Source organism: Mesoplodon mirus (assembly GCF_964341445.2).
Source record: "Mesoplodon mirus genome assembly, chromosome: 1".
Lineage (NCBI taxonomy): Eukaryota > Metazoa > Chordata > Mammalia > Artiodactyla > Ziphiidae > Mesoplodon > Mesoplodon mirus.
The window spans coordinates 138,543,133-138,561,836 of NC_138976.1; positions in this window are offsets into that span (position 1 = coordinate 138,543,133).

Here is an 18,704-nt window from a genome sequence, read left to right on the forward strand (position 1 = left end):
TATGTATATTTTCTGCCTTGCACCCGATTATTCCTACATCTGATGGATGGTCTTAGGAATCTAATTCTGGTATTGATGGTTTTGGCTGATTGTCTCCCCTTGTAGCTGCTTTCTTCAATATTGTGTAAATTTAGATCATGAGCTCATGTTTAGCTAAACAGCTGACCTTGTAAGAGGCTTAGGTGTGAACGCTCGTAAGTTTCAGCAGAAAGTCGGCAAAGATGTATTTGTGTCCCTCCAATGAGTGGCCCGCAAGGACCCCGTTTTCTACAAGTGTTGGTCCAATACTCCCTCTAGAGGCAGGGGACTCAGACAGGGCTGCTTTGCGGCCCCCGATCTGGGGCAGGGGCAGTGGGCGGCCTGTGGCCCTGGCAGGAGCCTCTCCACGTGGGTCCTAGGGACCCATCTGCCTGCGAACTTCGGTCAACTGGCAGGAAGCTACGATGCCCAGACCTATGCTTAGCTGTGCAGCGTGGTATACTGCACAGACACGTTCCACACACACTTCAAGTAAGAGGGCGGCCTGAGTGGAAAGGTGAGAATTTGGGCAGCTGTGCAGACAAAGAAGGCGCCCTTTGGCCTGGGCCTAAAAGCTTGTGACAGTCCACTTGGCCTGCCGGGCTCTGAGAGCCCTTCCCTGGCCCCCTGCTCCCCTGCCCTTTGTTCAGTCACAACAGAGATGGCCACATCCACTCCCTAAGAGAGGGCAGTGTTCCAACCTCCCTAAGCCCCGCCCCCTCTCCGCAGGTTACTATGGTCTAGAGAGGCTGCATTCTGAGGCCAGGGTGTTCTGAGAATGCCAAGGGCAGACATGATGACCTTAAATGATTTCCTCTTGTGCCAGTGTTGGTAAACTTTAGGAGCTAGGTAATGGTCCACTTTACAGAAATGTTCAAATTTACTGGCATTTCATATATTCTCTGCTCTAACATTGTCCTGACTCTTTCTGTATATTCTTTACTTATGTTTTGGTTTTCCTTAATCAAAGTGTGTCTTTTAAATCTTTTCAAAGAAGATTCTTTGGACTTACTAAATCACCTGCATTTTATACGTTTTCTGTTGTATTAAGTTCTGCTCATATCTTTATTTATCTTTTTTCTATGTTCTCAGGGTTTATTGTTTTCATCTTCTGATGTCAATTAAAACACTTGGTTATTCATTTTAATAAATCTTTTTACTTATAAAGATTTGAACTTTTGAAGATTCCAGCTTACTTGTACGTGTCTAAGGGTCAGGTCCTCTCCATTGTGGCTGGCCTAAGGCTTAGTTCACCATACAGCAATGTATATATTGACCTATTTTCCCCTCGACTTTCTGTGATTCCCTACATCTCACCTTTCTTTGCAGACAAGCCATTTGAAATACCCTTAACTTATTTGACAGCCAAGAAGTCTTTGAAATAATGTGTATTTTTTAGAGACATCTTCTTATATAATTAGGCAGAAAATCTGACCTGGCATAGTTTTAAAAACAGCATAATTTCACTCTTCTCAATGATTAATCTGTTGTATTACACCACCTTGGAGTATTTAGCTTTATCAATGACATGTCCTTGAAAAATGTTTTAGAGATCCTACCAGTCTTTGAAAACATCCTTGTGCCTTGTTTCAGTTCCAGTTTTATGTATATTTTCTGCCTTGCACCCGATTATTCCTACATCTGATGGATGGTCTTAGGAATCTAATTCTGGTATTGATGGTTTTGGCTGATTGTCTCCCCTTGTAGCTGCTTTCTTCAATATTGTGTAAATTTAGATCATGAGCTCATGTTTAGCTAAACAGCTGACTTTGTAAGAGGCTTAGGTGTGAACGCTCGTAAGTTTCAGCAGAAAGTCGGCAAAGATGTATTTGTGTCCCTCCAATGAGTGGCCCGCAAGGACCCCGTTTTCTACAAGTGTTGGTCCAATACTCCCTCTAGAGGCAGGGGACTCAGACAGGGCTGCTTTGCGGCCCCCGATCTGGGGCAGGGGCAGTGGGCGGCCTGTGGCCCTGGCAGGAGCCTCTCCACGTGGGTCCTAGGGCCCCATCTGCCTGCGAACTTCGGTCACCTGGCAGGAAGCTACGATGCCCAGACCTATGCTTAGCTGTGCAGCGTGGTATACTGCACAGACACGTTCCACACACACTTCAAGTAAGAGGGCGGCCTGAGTGGAAAGGTGAGAATTTGGGCAGCTGTGCAGACAAAGAAGGCGCCCTTTGGGCTGGGCCTAAAATCTTGTGACAGTCCACTTGGCCTGCCGGGCTCTGAGAGCCCTTCCCTGGCCCCCTGCTCCCCTGCCCTTTGTTCAGTCACAACAGAGATGGCCACATCCACTCCCTAAGAGAGGGCAGTGTTCCAACCTCCCTAAGCCCCGCCCCCTCTCCGCAGGTTACTATGGTCTAGAGAGGCTGCATTCTGAGGCCAGGGTGTTCTGAGAATGCCAAGGGCAGACATGATGACCTTAAATGAATTCATCTTGTGCCAGTGTTGGTAAACTTTAGGAGCTAGGTAATGGTCCACTTTACAGAAATGTTCAAATTTACTGGCATTTCATATATTCTCTGCTCTAACATTGTCCTGACTCTTTCTGTATATTCTTTACTTATGTTTTGGTTTTCCTTAATCAAAGTGTGTCTTTTAAATCTTTTCAAAGAAGATTCTTTGGACTTACTAAATCATCTGAATTTTAAACGTTTTCTGTTGTATTAAGTTCTGCTCATATCTTTATTTATCTTTTTTCTATGTTCTCAGGGTTTATTGTATTCCTCTTCTGATGTCAATTAAAACACTTGGTTATTCATTTTAATAAACCTTTTTACTTATAAAGATTTGAACTTTTGAAGATTCCAGCTTACTTGTACGTGTCTAAGGGTCAGGTCCTCTCCATTGTTGCTGGCCTAAGGCTTAGTTCACCATACAGCAATGTATATATTGACCTATTTTCCCCTCGACTTTCTGTGATTCCCTACATCTCACCTTTCTTTGCAGACAAGCCGTTTGAAATACCCTTAACTTATTTCACAGCCAATAAGTCTTTGAAATAATGTGTATTTTTTAGAGAAATCTTCTTATATAATTAGGCAGAAAATCTGACCTGCCATAGTTTTCAAAACAGCATAATTTCACTCTTCTCAATGATTAATCTGTTGTATTACACCACCTTGGAATATTTAGCTTTATCAATGACATGTCCTTGAAAAATGTTTTAGAGATCCTACCAGTCTTTGAAAACATCCTTGTGCCTTGTTTCAGTTCCAGTTTTATGTATACTTTCTGCCTTGCACCCGATAATTCCTACATCTGATGGATGGCCTTGGGAATCTAATTCTGTTATTGATGGTTTTGGCTGATTGTCTCCCCTTGTAGCTGCTTTCTTCATTATTGTGTAAATTTAGATCATGAGCTCATGTTTAGCTAAACAGCTGACCTTGTAAGAGGCTTAGGTGTGAACGCTCGTAAGTTTCAGCAGAAAGTCGGCAAAGATTTATTTGTGTCCCTCCAATGAGTGGCCCGCAAGGACCCCGTTTTCTACAAGTGATGGTCCAATACTCCATCTAGAGGCAGGGGACTCAGACAGGGCTGCTTTGCGGCCCCCGATCTGGGGCAGGGGCAGAGGTCGGACTGTGACCCGGGCAGGAGCCTCTCCGCTTGTGTCCCAGGGACCCATCTTCCTGCGAACTTCGGTCACCTGGCAGGAAGCTACGATGCCCAGACCTATGCTTATCTGTGCAGCGCTGTGTACTGCGCGGACACGTTCCACACACACTTCAAGTAAGAGGGCGGCCTAAGTGGAAAGGTGAGAGTTTGGGCATCTGTGCAGACAAAGAAGGTGCCCTTTGGCCTGGGCCTAAAAGCTTGTGACAGTCCACTGGGCCTGCCGGGCTCTGTGGGCCCTGCCCTGGGCCCCCTGCTCCCCTGCCCTTTGTTCAGTCACAGCAGAGATGGCCACACCCACTCCCTCAGTGAGGGCAGTGTTCCAACCTCCCTAAGCCCCGCCCCCTCTCCGCAGGTAACCATGGACTACAGAGGCTGCATTCTGAGGCCAGGGCGTTCCGAGAATGCCAAGGGCAGACATGATGACCTTAAATGATTTCCTCTTGTGTCAGTGTTGGTAAACTTTAGGAGCTAGGAAATGGTCCACTTGACAGAAATGTTCAAATTTACTGGCATTTCATATATTCTCTGCTCTAACATTGTCCTGACTCTTTCTGTATATTCTTTACTTATGTTTTGGTTTTCCTTAACCAAAGTGTGTCTTTTAAATCTTTTCAAAGAAGATTCTTTGGACTTACTAAATCACCTGAATTTTATACGTTTTCTGTTGTATTAATTTCTGCTCATATCTTTATTTATCTTTTTTCTATGTTCTCAGGGTTTATTGTTTTCATCTTCTGATGTCAATTAAAACACTTGGTTATTCATTTTAATAAATATTTTTACTTATAAAGATTAGAACTTTTGAAGATTCCAGCTTACTTGTACGTGTCTAAGGGTCAGGTCCTCTCCATTGTTGCTGGCCTAAGGCTTAGTTCACCATACAGCAATGTATATATTGACCTATTTTCCCCTCGACTTTCTGTGATTCCCTACATCTCACCTTTCTTTGCAGACAAGCCATTTGAAATACCCTTAACTTATTTCACAGCCAATAAGTCTTTGAAATAATGTGTATTTTTTAGAGAAATCTTCTTATAGAATTAGGCAGAAAATCTGACCTGCCATAGTTTTCAAAACAGCATAATTTCACTCTTCTCAATGATTAATCTGTTGTATTACACAACCTTTGAGTATTTAGCTTTATCAATGACATGTCCTTGAAAAATGTTTTAGAGATCCTACCAGTCTTCTACAACATCCTTGTTCCTTGTTTCAGTTCCAGTTTTATGTATATTTTCTGCCTTGCACCCGATTATTCCTACATCTGATGGATGGCCTTGGGAATCTAATTCTGGTATTGATGGTTTTGGCTGATTGTCTCCCCTTGTAGCTGCTTTCTTCATTATTGTGTAAATTTAGATCATGAGCTCATGTTTAGCTAAACAGCTGACCTTGTAAGAGGCTTAGGTGTGAACGCTCGTAAGTTTCAGCAGAAAGTCGGCAAAGATTTATTTGTGTCCCTCCAATGAGTGGCCCCCAAGGACCCCGTTTTCTACAAGTGTTGGTCCAATACTCACTCTAGAGGCATCGGAATCAGACAGGGCTGCTTTGCGGCCCCAGATCTGGGGCAGGGGCAGTGGGTGGCCTGTGAACCGGGCAGGAGCCTCTCCGCATGTGTCCCAGGGAACCATCTGCCTGTGAACTTCGGTCACCTGGCAGGAAGCTACGATGCCCAGACCTATGCTTAGCTGTGCAGCGCGGTATACTGCGCAGACAAGTTCCACACACACTTCAAGTAAGAGGGCGGCCTGAGTGGAAAGGTGAGAGTTTGGGCAGCTGTGCAGACAAAGAAGGCGCCCTTTGGCCTGGGCCTAAAAACTGGTGACACTCCACTGGGCCTGCCGGGCTCTGAGAGCCCTGCCCTTGGCCCCCTGCTCCCCTGCCCTTTGTTCAGTCACAACAGAGATGGCCACACCCACTCCCTAAGAGAGGGCAGTGTTCCAACCTCCCTAAGCCCCGCCCCCTCTCCGCAGGTTACCATGGTCTAGAGAGGCTGCATTCTGAGTCCAGGGCGTTCCGAGAATGCCAAGGTCAGACATGATGACCTTAAATGATTTCCTCTTGTGCCAGTGTTGGTAAACTTTAGGAGCTAGGAAATGGTCCACTTTACAGAAATGTTCAAATTTACTGGCATTTCATATATTGTCTGCTCTAACATTGTCCTGACTCTTTCTGTATATTCTTTACTTATGTTTTGGTTTTCCTTAATCAAAGTGTGTCTTTTAAATCTTTTCAAGAAGATTCTTTGGACTTACTAAATCATCTGAATTTTATACGTTTTCTGTTGTATTAAGTTCTGCTCATATCTTTATTTATCTTTTTTCTATGTTCTCAGGGTTTATTGTTTTCGTCTTCTGATATCAATTAAAACACTTGGTTATTCATTTTAATAAATATTTTTACTTATAAAGATTTGAACTTTTGAAGATTCCAGCTTACTTGTACGTGTCTAAGGGTCAGGTCCTCTCCATTGTTGCTGGCCTAAGGCTTAGTTCACCATACAGCAATGTATATATTGACCTATTTTCCCCTCGACTTTCTGTGATTCCCTACATCTCACCTTTCTTTGCAGACAAGCCATTTGAAATACCCTTAACTTATTTCACAGCCAAGAAGTCTTTGAAATAATGTGTATTTTTTAGAGAAATCTTCTTATATAATTAGGCAGAAAACCTGACCTGCCATAGTTTTCAAAACAGCATAATTTCACTCTTCTCAATGATTAATCTGTTGTATTACACCACCTTGGAGTATTTAGCTTTATCAATGACATGTCCTTGAAAAATGTTTTAGAGATCCTACCAGTCTTTGAAAACATCCTTGTGCCTTGTTTCAGTTCCAGTTTTATGTATACTTTCTGCCTTGCACCCGATAATTCCTACATCTGATGGATGGCCTTGGGAATCTAATTCTGGTATTGATGGTTTTGGCTGATTGTCTCCCCTTGTTGCTGCTTTCTTCATTATTGTGTAAATTTAGATCATGAGCTCATGTTTAGCTAAACAGCTGATCTTGTAAGAGGCTTAGGTGTGAACGCTCGTAAGTTTCAGCAGAAAGTCGGCAAAGATTTATTTGTGTCCCTCCAATGAGTGGCCCGCAAGGACCCCGTTTTCTACAAGTGATGGTCCAATACTCCATCTAGAGGCAGGGGACTCAGACAGGGCTGCTTTGCGGCCCCCGATCTGGGGCAGGGGCAGAGGGCCGACTGTTACCCGGGCAGGAGCCTCTCCGCTTGTGTCCCAGGGACCCATCTGCCTGCGAACCTCGGTCACCTGGCAGGAAGCTACGATGCCCAGAACTATGCTTAGCTGTGCAGCGCGGTGTACTGCACGGACACGTTCCACACACACTTCAAGTAAGAGGGCGGCCTGAGTGGAAAGGTGAGAGTTTGGGCAGCTGTGCAGACAAAGAAGGCGCCCTTTGGACTGGGCCTAAAAACTTGTGACACTGCACTGGGCCTGCTTGGCTCTGAGGACCCTGCCCTGGGCCCCCTGCTCCCCAGCCCTTTGTTCAGTCACAGCAGAGATGGCCACACCCACTCCCTCAGTGAGGGCAGTGTTCCAACCTCCCTCAGCCCCGCCCTCTCTCCGCAGGTTACCATGGACTACAGAGGCTGCATTCTGAGGCCAGGGCGTTCCGAGAATGCCAAGGGCAGACATGATGACCTTAAATGATTTCCTCTTGTGTCAGTGTTGGTAAACTTTAGGAGCTAGAAAATGGTCCACTTTACAGAAATGTTCAAATTTACTGGCATTTCATATATTCTCTGCTCTAACATTGTCCTGACTCTTTCTGTATATTCTTTACTTATGTTTTGGTTTTCCTTAATCAAAGTGTGTCTTTTAATTCTTTTCAAAGAAGATTGTTTGGACTTACTAAATCACCTTAATTTTATACGTTTTCTGTTGTATTAAGTTCTGCTCATATCTTTATTTATCTTTTCTCTATGTTCTCAGGGTTTATTGTTTTCATCTTCTGATGTCAATTAAAACACTTGGTTATTCATTTTAATAAATCTTTTTACTTATAAAGATTTGAACTTTTGAAGATTCCAGCTTACTTGTTCGTGTCTAAGTCTCAGGTCCTCTCCATTGTTGCTGGCCTAAGGCTTAGTTCACCATACAGCAATGTATATATTGACCTATTTTCCCCTCGACTTTCTGTGATTCCCTACATCTCACCTTTCTTTGCAGACAAGCCATTTGAAATACCCTTAACTTATTTCACAGCCAATAAGTCTTTGAAATAATGTGTATTTTTTAGAGAAATCTTCTTATAGAATTAGGCAGAAAATCTGACCTGCCATAGTTTTCAAAACAGCATAATTTCACTCTTCTCAATGATTAATCTGTTGTATTACACAACCTTGGAGTATTTAGCTTTATCAATGACATGTCCTTGAAAAATGTTTTAGAGATCCTACCAGTCTTCTAAAACATCCTAGTGCCTTGTTTCAGTTCCAGTTTTATGTATATTTTCTGCCTTGCACCCGATTATTCCTACATCTGATGGATGGCCTTGGGAATCTAATTCTGGTATTGATGGTTTTGGCTGATTGTCTCCCCTTGTAGCTGCTTTCTTCATTATTGTGTAAGTTTAGATCATGAGCTCATGTTTAGCTAAACAGCTGCCCTTGTAAGAGGCTTAGGTGTGAACGCTCATAAGTTTCAGCAGAAAGTTGGCAAAGATTTATTTGTGTCCCTCCAATGAGTGGCCCGCAAGGACCCCGTTTTCTACAAGTGTTGGTCCAATACTCCCTCTAGAGGCAGGGGACTCAGACAGGGCGGCTTTGCGGCCCCCGATCTGGGGCAGGGGCAGTGGGTGGCCTGTGACCCGGGCAGGAGCCTCTCCGCATGTGTCCCTGGGACCCATCTGCCTGCGAACTTCGGTCACCTGGCAGGAAGCTACGATGCCCAGACCTATGCTTATCTGTGCAGCGCGGTGTACTGCGCGGACACGTTCCACACACACTTCAAGTAAGAGGGCGGCCTGAGTGGAAAGGTGAGAGTTTGGGCAGCTGTGCAGACAGAGAAGGCGCCCTTTGGCCTGGGCCTAAAAGCTTGTGACAGTCCACTGGGCCTGCCGGGCTCTGAGGGCCCTGCCCTGGGCCCCCTGCTCCCCTTCCCTTTGTTAAGTCACAGCAGAGATGGCCAAACCCACTCCCTCAGTGAGGGCAGTGTTCCAACCTCCCTCAGCCCCGCGCCCTCTCTGCAGGTTACCATGGACTACAGAGGCTGCATTCTGAGGCCAGGGCGTTCCGAGAATGCCAAGGGCAGACATGATGACCTTAAATGATTTCCTCTTGTGTCAGTGTTGGTAAACTTTAGGAGCTAGGAAATGGTCCACTTTACAGAAATGTTCAAATTTACTGGCATTTCATATATTCTCTGCTCTAACATTGTCCTGACTCTTTCTGTATATTTTTTACTTATGTTTTGGTTTTCCTTAATCAAAGTGTGTCTTTTAAATCTTTTCAAAGAAGATTCTTTGGACTTACTAAATTACCTCAGTTTTATACGTTTTCTGTTGTATTAAGTTCTGCTCATATCTTTATTTATCTTTTTTCTATGTTCTCAGGGTTTATTGTTTTCATCTTCTGATGTCAATTAAAACACTTGGTTATTCATTTTAATAAATCTTTTTACTTATAAAGATTTGAACTTTTGAAGATTCCAGCTTACTTGTACGTGTCTAAGGGTCAGGTCCTCTCCATTGTTGCTGGCCTAAGGCTTAGTTCACCATACAGCAATGTATATATTGACCTATTTTCCCCTCGACTTTCTGTGATTCCCTACATCTCACCTTTCTTTGCAGACAAGCCATTTGAAATACCCTTAACTTATTTCACAGCCAATAAGTCTTTGAAATAATGTGTATTTTTCAGAGAAATCTTCTTATATAATTAGGCAGAAAATCTGACCTGGCATAGTTTTCAAAACAGCATAATTTCACTCTTCTCAATGATTAATCTGTTGTATTACACAACCTTGGAGTATTTAGCTTTATCAATGACATGTCCTTGAAAAATGTTTTAGAGATCCTACCAGTCTTTGAAAACATCCTTGTGCCTTGTTTCAGTTCCAGTTTTATGTATATTTTCTGCCTTGCACCCGATTATTCCTACATCTGATGGATGGCCTTGGGAATCTAATTCTGGTATTGATGGTTTTGGCTGATTGTCTCCCCTTGTAGCTGCTTTCTTCATTATTGTGTAAATTTAGATCATGAGCTCATGTTTAGCTAAACAGCTGACCTTGTAAGAGGCTTAGGTGTGAACACTCGTAAGTTTCAGCAGAGAGTTGGCAAAGATGTATTTGTGCCCCTCCAATGAGTGGCCCACAGGGACCACGTTTTCTACAAGTGTTGGTCCAATACTCCCTCTAGAGGCAGGGGACTCAGACAGGGCTGCTTTGCGACACCCGATCTGGGGCAGGGGCAGTGGGCGGCCTGTGACCCGGGCAGGAGCCTCTCCGCGTGTGTCCCAGGGACCCATCTGCCTGCGAACTTCGGTCACCTGGCAGGAAGCTACGATGCCCAGACCTATGCTTAGCTGTGCAGCGCGGTATACTGCACGGACACGTTCCACACACACTTCAAGTAAGAGGGCGGCCTGAGTGGAAAGGTGAGAGTTTGGGCAGCTGTGCAGACAAAGAAGGCGCCCTTTGGCCTGGGCCTAAAAGCTTGTGACACTCCACTGGGCCTGCCGGGCTCTGAGGGCCCTGCCCTGGGCCCCCTGCTCACCTGCCCTTTGTTCAGTCACAGCAGAGATGGCCACACCCACTCCCTCAGTGAGGGCAGTGTTCCAACCTCCCTCAGCCCCGCCCCCTCTCCGCAGTTTACCATGGACTAGAGAGGCTTCATTCTGAGGCCAGGGCGTTCCGAGAATGCCAAGGGCAGACATGATGACCTTAAAAGATTTCCTCTTGTGTCAGTGTTGGTAAACTTTAGGAGCTAGGAAATGGTCCACTTTACAGAAATGTTCAAATTTACTGGCATTTCATATATTCTCTGCTCTAACATTGTCCTGACTCTTTCTGTATATTCTTTACTTATGTTTTGGTTTTCCTTAATCAAAGTGTGTCTTTTAATTCTTTTCAAAGAAGATTCTTTGGACTTACTAAATCACCTGAATTTTATACGTTTTCTGTTGTATTAAGTTCTGCTCATATCTTTATTTATCTTTTTTCTATGTTCTCAGGGTTTATTGTTTTCATCTTCTGATGTCAATTAAAACACTTGGTTATTCATTTTAATAAATATTTTTACTTATAAAGATTTGAACTTTTGAAGATTCCAGCTTACTTGTACGTGTCTAAGGGTCAGGTCCTCTCCATTGTGGCTGGCCTAAGGCTCAGTTCACCATACAGCAATGTATATATTGACCTATTTTGCCCTCGACTTTCTGTGATTCCCTATATCTCACCTTTCTTTGCAGACAAGCCATTTGAAATACCCTTAACTTATTTCACAGCCAATAAGTCTTTGAAATAATGTGTATTTTTCAGAGAAATCTTCTTATATAATTAGGCAGAAAATCTGACGTGGCATAGTTTTCAAAACAGCATAATTTCACTCTTCTCAATGATTAATCTGTTGTATTACACAACCTTGGAGTATTTAGCTTTATCAATGACATGTCCTTGAAAAATGTTTTAGAGATCCTACCAGTCTTTGAAAACATCCTTGTGCCTTGTTTCTGTTCCAGTTTTATGTAAATTTTCTGCCTTGCATCCGATTATTCCTTCATCTGATGGATGGCCTTGGGAATGTAATTCTGGTATTGATGGTTTTGGCTGATTGTCTCCCCTTGTAGCTGTTTTCTTCATTATTGTGTAAATTTAGATCATGAGCTCATGTTTAGCTAAACAGCTGACCTTGTAAGAGGCTTAGGTGTGAACGCTCGTAAGTTTCAGCAGAAAGTTGGCAAAGATTTATTTGTGTCCCTCCAATGAGTGGCCCGCAAGGACCCCGTTTTCTACAAGTGTTGGTCCAATACTCCCTCTAGAGGCAGGGGACTCAGACAGGGCTGCTTTGCGGCCCCCGATCTGGGGCAGGGGCAGTGGGCGGCCTGTGACCAGGGCAGGAGCCTCTCCGCATGTGTCCCTGGGACCCATCTGCCTGCGAACTTCGGTCACCTGGCAGGAAGCTACGATGCCCAGACCTATGCTTATCTGTGCAGCGCGGTGTACTGCGCGGACACGTTCCACACACACTTCAAGTAAGAGGGCGGCCTGAGTGGAAAGGTGAGAGTTTGGGCAGCTGTGCAGACAAAGAAGGCGCCCTTTGGCCTGGGCCTAAAAGCTTGTGACAGTCCACTGGGCCTGCCGGGCTCTGAGGGCCCTGCCCTGGGCCCCCTGCTCCCCTGCCCTTTGTTAAGTCACAGCAGAGATGGCCAAACCCACTCCCTCATTGAGGGCAGTGTTCCAACCTCCCTCAGCCCCGCGCCCTCTCTGCAGGTTACCATGGACTACAGAGGCTGCATTCTGAGGCCAGGGCGTTCCGAGAATGCCAAGGGCAGACATGATGACCTTAAAAGATTTCCTCTTGTGTCAGTGTTGGTAAACTTTAGGAGCTAGGAAATGGTCCACTTTACAGAAATGTTCAAATTTACTGGCATTTCATATATTCTCTGCTCTAACATTGTCCTGACTCTTTCTGTATATTCTTTACTTATGTTTTGGTTTTCCTTAATCAAAGTGTGTCTTTTAAATCTTTTCAAAGAAGATTCTTTGGACTTACTAAATCACCTCAGTTTTATACGTTTTCTGTTGTATTAAGTTCTGCTCATATCTTTATTTATCTTTTTTCTATGTTCTCAGGGTTTATTGTTTTCATCTTCTGATGTCAATTAAAACACTTGGTTATTCATTTTAATAAATCTTTTTACTTATAAAGATTTGAACTTTTGAAGATTCCAGCTTACTTGTACGTGTCTAAGGGTCAGGTCCTCTCCATTGTTGCTGGCCTAAGGCTTAGTTCACCATACAGCAATGTATATATTGACCTATTTTCCCCTCGACTTTCTGTGATTCCCTACATCTCACCTTTCTTTGCAGACAAGCCATTTGAAATACACTTAACTTATTTCACAGCCAAGAAGTCTTTGAAATAATGTGTATTTTTTAGAGAATTCTTCTTATATAATTAGGCAGAAAATCTGACCTGCCATAGTTTTCAAAACAGCATAATTTCACTCTTCTCAATGATTAATCTGTTGTATTACACAACCTTGGAGTATTTAGCTTTATCAATGACATGTCCTTGAAAAATGTTTTAGAGATCCTACCAGTCTTTGAAAACATCCTTGTGCCTTGTTTCAGTTCCAGTTTTATGTATATTTTCTGCCTTGCACCCGATTATTCCTACATCTGATGGATGGCCTTGGGAATCTAATTCTGGTATTGATGGTTTTGGCTGATTGTCTCCCCTTGTAGCTGCTTTCTTCATTATTGTGTAAGTTTAGATCATGAGCTCATGTTTAGATAAACAGCTGACCTTGTAAGAGGCTTAGGTGTGAACGCTCGTAAGTTTCAGCAGAGAGTCGGCACAGATTTATTTGTGTCCCTCCAAAGAGCGGCCCGCAAGGACCCCGTTTTCTACAAGTGTTGGTCCAATACTCCCTCTAGAGGCAGGGGACTCAGACAGGGCTGCTTTGCGGCCCCCGATCTGTGGCAGGGGCAATGGGCGGCCTGTGACCCGGGCAGGAGCCTCTCCCCGTGTGTCCCTGGGACCCATCTGCCGGCGAACTTCGGTCACCTGGCAGGAAGCTACGATGCCCAGACCTATGCTTAGCTGTACAGCACGGTGTACTGCGTGGACATATTCCACACACACTTCAAGTAAGAGGGCGGCCTGAGTGGAAAGGTGAGAGTTTGGGCAGCTGTGCAGACAAAGAAGGCGCCCTTTGTCCTGGGCCTAAATGCTTGTGACAGTCCACTTGGCCTGCCGTGCTCTGAGAGCCCTTCCCAGGCCCCCTGCTCCCCTGCACTTTGTTCAGTCACAGCAGAGATGGCCACACCCACTCCCTCAGTGAGGGCAGTGTTCCAACCTCCCTCAGCCCCGCCCCCTCTCCGCAGGTTACCATGGACTACAGAGGCTGCATTCTGAGTCCAGGGCGTTCCGAGAATGCCAAGGGCAGACATGATGACCTTAAAAGATTTCCTCTTGTGTCAGTGTTGGTAAACTTTAGGAGCTAGGAAATGGTCCACTTTACAGAAATGTTCAAATTTACTGGCATTTCATATATTCTCTGCTCTAACATTGTCCTGACTCTTTCTGTATATTCTTTACTTATGTTTTGGTTTTCCTTAATCAAAGTGTGTCTTTTAATTCTTTTCAAAGAAGATTCTTTGGACTTACTAAATCACCTGAATTTTATACGTTTTCTGTTGTATTAAGTTCTGCTCATATCTTTATTTATCTTTTTTCTATGTTCTCAGGGTTTATTGTTTTCATCTTCTGATGTCAATTAAAACACTTGGTTATTCATTTTAATAAATATTTTTACTTATAAAGATTTGAACTTTTGAAGATTCCAGCTTACTTGTACGTGTCTAAGGGTCAGGTCCTCTCCATTGTTGCTGGCCTAAGGCTCAGTTCACCATACAGCAATGTATACATTGACCTATTTTGCCCTCGACTTTCTGTGATTCCCTACATCTCACCTTTCTTTGCAGACAAGCCATTTGAAATACCCTTAACTTATTTCACAGCCAATAAGTCTTTGAAATAATGTGTATTTTTCAGAGAAATCTTCTTATATAATTAGGCAGAAAATCTGACGTGGCATAGTTTTCAAAACAGCATAATTTCACTCTTCTCAATGATTAATCTGTTGTATTACACAACCTTGGAGTATTTAGCTTTATCAATGACATGTCCTTGAAAAATGTTTTAGAGATCCTACCAGTCTTTGAAAACATCCTTGTGCCTTGTTTCTGTTCCAGTTTTATGTAAATTTTCTGCCTTGCATCCGATTATTCCTTCATCTGATGGATGGCCTTGGGAATGTAATTCTGGTATTGATGGTTTTGGCTGATTGTCTCCCCTTGTAGCTGTTTTCTTCATTATTGTGTAAATTTAGATCATGAGCTCATGTTTAGCTAAACAGCTGACCTTGTAAGAGGCTTAGGTGTGAACGCTCGTAAGTTTCAGCAGAAAGTTGGCAAAGATTTATTTGTGTCCCTCCAATGAGTGGCCCGCAAGGACCCCGTTTTCTACAAGTGTTGGTCCAATACTCCCTCTAGAGGCAGGGGACACAGACAGGGCTGCTTTGCGGCCCCCGATCTGGGGCAGGGGCAGTGGGCGGCCTGTGACCCGGGCAGGAGCCTCTCCGCATGTGTCCCTGGGACCCATCTGCCTGCGAACTTCGGTCACCTGGCAGGAAGCTACGATGCCCAGACCTATGCTTATCTGTGCAGCGCGGTGTACTGCGCGGACACGTTCCACACACACTTCAAGTAAGAGGGCGGCCTGAGTGGAAAGGTGAGAGTTTGGGCAGCTGTGCAGACAAAGAAGGCGCCCTTTGGCCTGGGCCTAAAAGCTTGTGACAGTCCACTGGGCCTGCCGGGCTCTGAGGGCCCTGCCCTGGGCCCCCTGCTCCCCTGCCCTTTGTTAAGTCACAGCAGAGATGGCCAAACCCACTCCCTCAGTGAGGGCAGTGTTCCAACCTCCCTCAGCCCCGCGCCCTCTCTGCAGGTTACCATGGACTACAGAGGCTGCATTCTGAGGCCAGGGCGTTCCGAGAATGCCAAGGGCAGACATGATGACCTTAAAAGATTTCCTCTTGTGTCAGTGTTGGTAAACTTTAGGAGCTAGGAAATGGTCCACTTTACAGAAATGTTCAAATTTACTGGCATTTCATATATTCTCTGCTCTAACATTGTCCTGACTCTTTCTGTATATTCTTTACTTATGTTTTGGTTTTCCTTAATCAAAGTGTGTCTTTTAAATCTTTTCAAAGAAGATTCTTTGGACTTACTAAATCACCTCAGTTTTATACGTTTTCTGTTGTATTAAGTTCTGCTCATATCTTTATTTATCTTTTTTCTATGTTCTCAGGGTTTATTGTTTTCATCTTCTGATGTCAATTAAAACACTTGGTTATTCATTTTAATAAATCTTTTTACTTATAAAGATTTGAACTTTTGAAGATTCCAGCTTACTTGTACGTGTCTAAGGGTCAGGTCCTCTCCATTGTTGCTGGCCTAAGGCTTAGTTCACCATACAGCAATGTATATATTGACCTATTTTCCCCTCGACTTTCTGTGATTCCCTACATCTCACCTTTCTTTGCAGACAAGCCATTTGAAATACACTTAACTTATTTCACAGCCAAGAAGTCTTTGAAATAATGTGTATTTTTTAGAGAATTCTTCTTATATAATTAGGCAGAAAATCTGACCTGCCATAGTTTTCAAAACAGCATAATTTCACTCTTCTCAATGATTAATCTGTTGTATTACACAACCTTGGAGTATTTAGCTTTATCAATGACATGTCCTTGAAAAATGTTTTAGAGATCCTACCAGTCTTTGAAAACATCCTTGTGCCTTGTTTCAGTTCCAGTTTTATGTATATTTTCTGCCTTGCACCCGATTATTCCTACATCTGATGGATGGCCTTGGGAATCTAATTCTGGTATTGATGGTTTTGGCTGATTGTCTCCCCTTGTAGCTGCTTTCTTCATTATTGTGTAAGTTTAGATCATGAGCTCATGTTTAGATAAACAGCTGACCTTGTAAGAGGCTTAGGTGTGAACGCTCGTAAGTTTCAGCAGAGAGTCGGCACAGATTTATTTGTGTCCCTCCAATGAGCGGCCCGCAAGGACCCCGTTTTCTACAAGTGTTGGTCCAATAATCCCTCTAGAGGCAGGGGACTCAGACAGGGCTGCTTTGCGGCCCCCGATCTGTGGCAGGGGCAATGGGCGGCCTGTGACCCGGGCAGGAGCCTCTCCCCGTGTGTCCCTGGGACCCATCTGCCGGCGAACTTCGGTCACCTGGCAGGAAGCTACGATGCCCAGACCTATGCTTAGCTGTACAGCACGGTGTACTGCGTGGACATATTCCACACACACTTCAAGTAAGAGGGCGGCCTGAGTGGAAAGGTGAGAGTTTGGGCAGCTGTGCAGACAAAGAAGGCGCCCTTTGTCCTGGGCCTAAATGCTTGTGACAGTCCACTTGGCCTGCCGTGCTCTGAGAGCCCTTCCCAGGCCCCCTGCTCCCCTGCACTTTGTTCAGTCACAGCAGAGATGGCCACACCCACTCCCTCAGTGAGGGCAGTGTTCCAACCTCCCTCAGCCCCGCCCCCTCTCCGCAGGTTACCATGGACTACAGAGGCTGCATTCTGAGTCCAGGGCGTTCCGAGAATGCCAAGGGCAGACATGATGACCTTTAAAGATTTCCTCTTGTGTCAGTGTTGGTAAACTTTAGGAGCTAGGAAATGGTCCACTTTACAGAAATGTTCAAATTTACTGGCATTTCATATATTCTCTGCTCTAACATTGTCCTGACTCTTTCTGTATATTCTTTACTTATGTTTTGGTTTTCCTTAATCAAAGTGTGTCTTTTAATTCTTTTCAAAGAAGATTCTTTGGACTTACTAAATCACCTGAATTTTATACGTTTTCTGTTGTATTAAGTTCTGCTCATATCTTTATTTATCTTTTTTCTATGTTCTCAGGGTTTATTGTTTTCATCTTCTGATGTCAATTAAAACACTTGGTTATTCATTTTAATAAATATTTTTACTTATAAAGATTTGAACTTTTGAAGATTCCAGCTTACTTGTACGTGTCTAAGGGTCAGGTCCTCTCCATTGTTGCTGGCCTAAGGCTCAGTTCACCATACAGCAATGTATATATTGACCTATTTTGCCCTCGACTTTCTGTGATTCCCTACATCTCACCTTTCTTTGCAGACAAGCCATTTGAAATACCCTTAACTTATTTCACAGCCAATAAGTCTTTGAAATAATGTGTATTTTTCAGAGAAATCTTCTTATATAATTAGGCAGAAAATCTGACGTGGCATAGTTTTCAAAACAGCATAATTTCACTCTTCTCAATGATTAATCTGTTGTATTACACAACCTTGGAGTATTTAGCTTTATCAATGACATGTCCTTGAAAAATGTTTTAGAGATCCTACCAGTCTTTGAAAACATCCTTGTGCCTTGTTTCTGTTCCAGTTTTATGTAAATTTTCTGCCTTGCATCCGATTATTCCTTCATCTGATGGATGGCCTTGGGAATGTAATTCTGGTATTGATGGTTTTGGCTGATTGTCTCCCCTTGTAGCTGTTTTCTTCATTATTGTGTAAATTTAGATCATGAGCTCATGTTTAGCTAAACAGCTGACCTTGTAAGAGGCTTAGGTGTGAACGCTCGTAAGTTTCAGCAGAAAGTTGGCAAAGATTTATTTGTGTCCCTCCAATGAGTGGCCCGCAAGGACCCCGTTTTCTACAAGTGTTGGTCCAATACTCCCTCTAGAGGCAGGGGACTCAGACAGGGCTGCTTTGCGGCCCCCGATCTGGGGCAGGGGCAGTGGGCGGCCTGTGACCCGGGCAGGAGCCTCTCCGCATGTGTCCCTGGGACCCATCTGCCTGCGAACTTCGGTCACCTGGCAGGAAGCTACGATGCCCAGACCTATGCTTATCTGTGCAGCGCGGTGTACTGCGCGGACACGTTCCACACACACTTCAAGTAAGAGGGCGGCCTGAGTGGAAAGGTGAGAGTTTGGGCAGCTGTGCAGACAAAGAAGGCGCCCTTTGGCCTGGGCCTAAAAGCTTGTGACAGTCCACTGGGCTTGCCGGGCTCTGAGGGCCCTGCCCTGGGCCCCCTGCTCCCCTGCCCTTTGTTCAGTCACAGCAGAGATAGCCACACCCACTCCCTCAGTGAGGGCAGTGTTCCCACCTCCCTCAATCCCGCCCCCTCTCCGCAGGTTACCATGGACTACAGAGGCTGCATTCTGAGGCCAGGGCGTTCCGAGAATGCCAAGGGCAGACATGATGACCTTAAATGATTTCCTCTTGTGTCAGTGTTGGTAAACTTTAGGAGCTAGGAAATGGTCC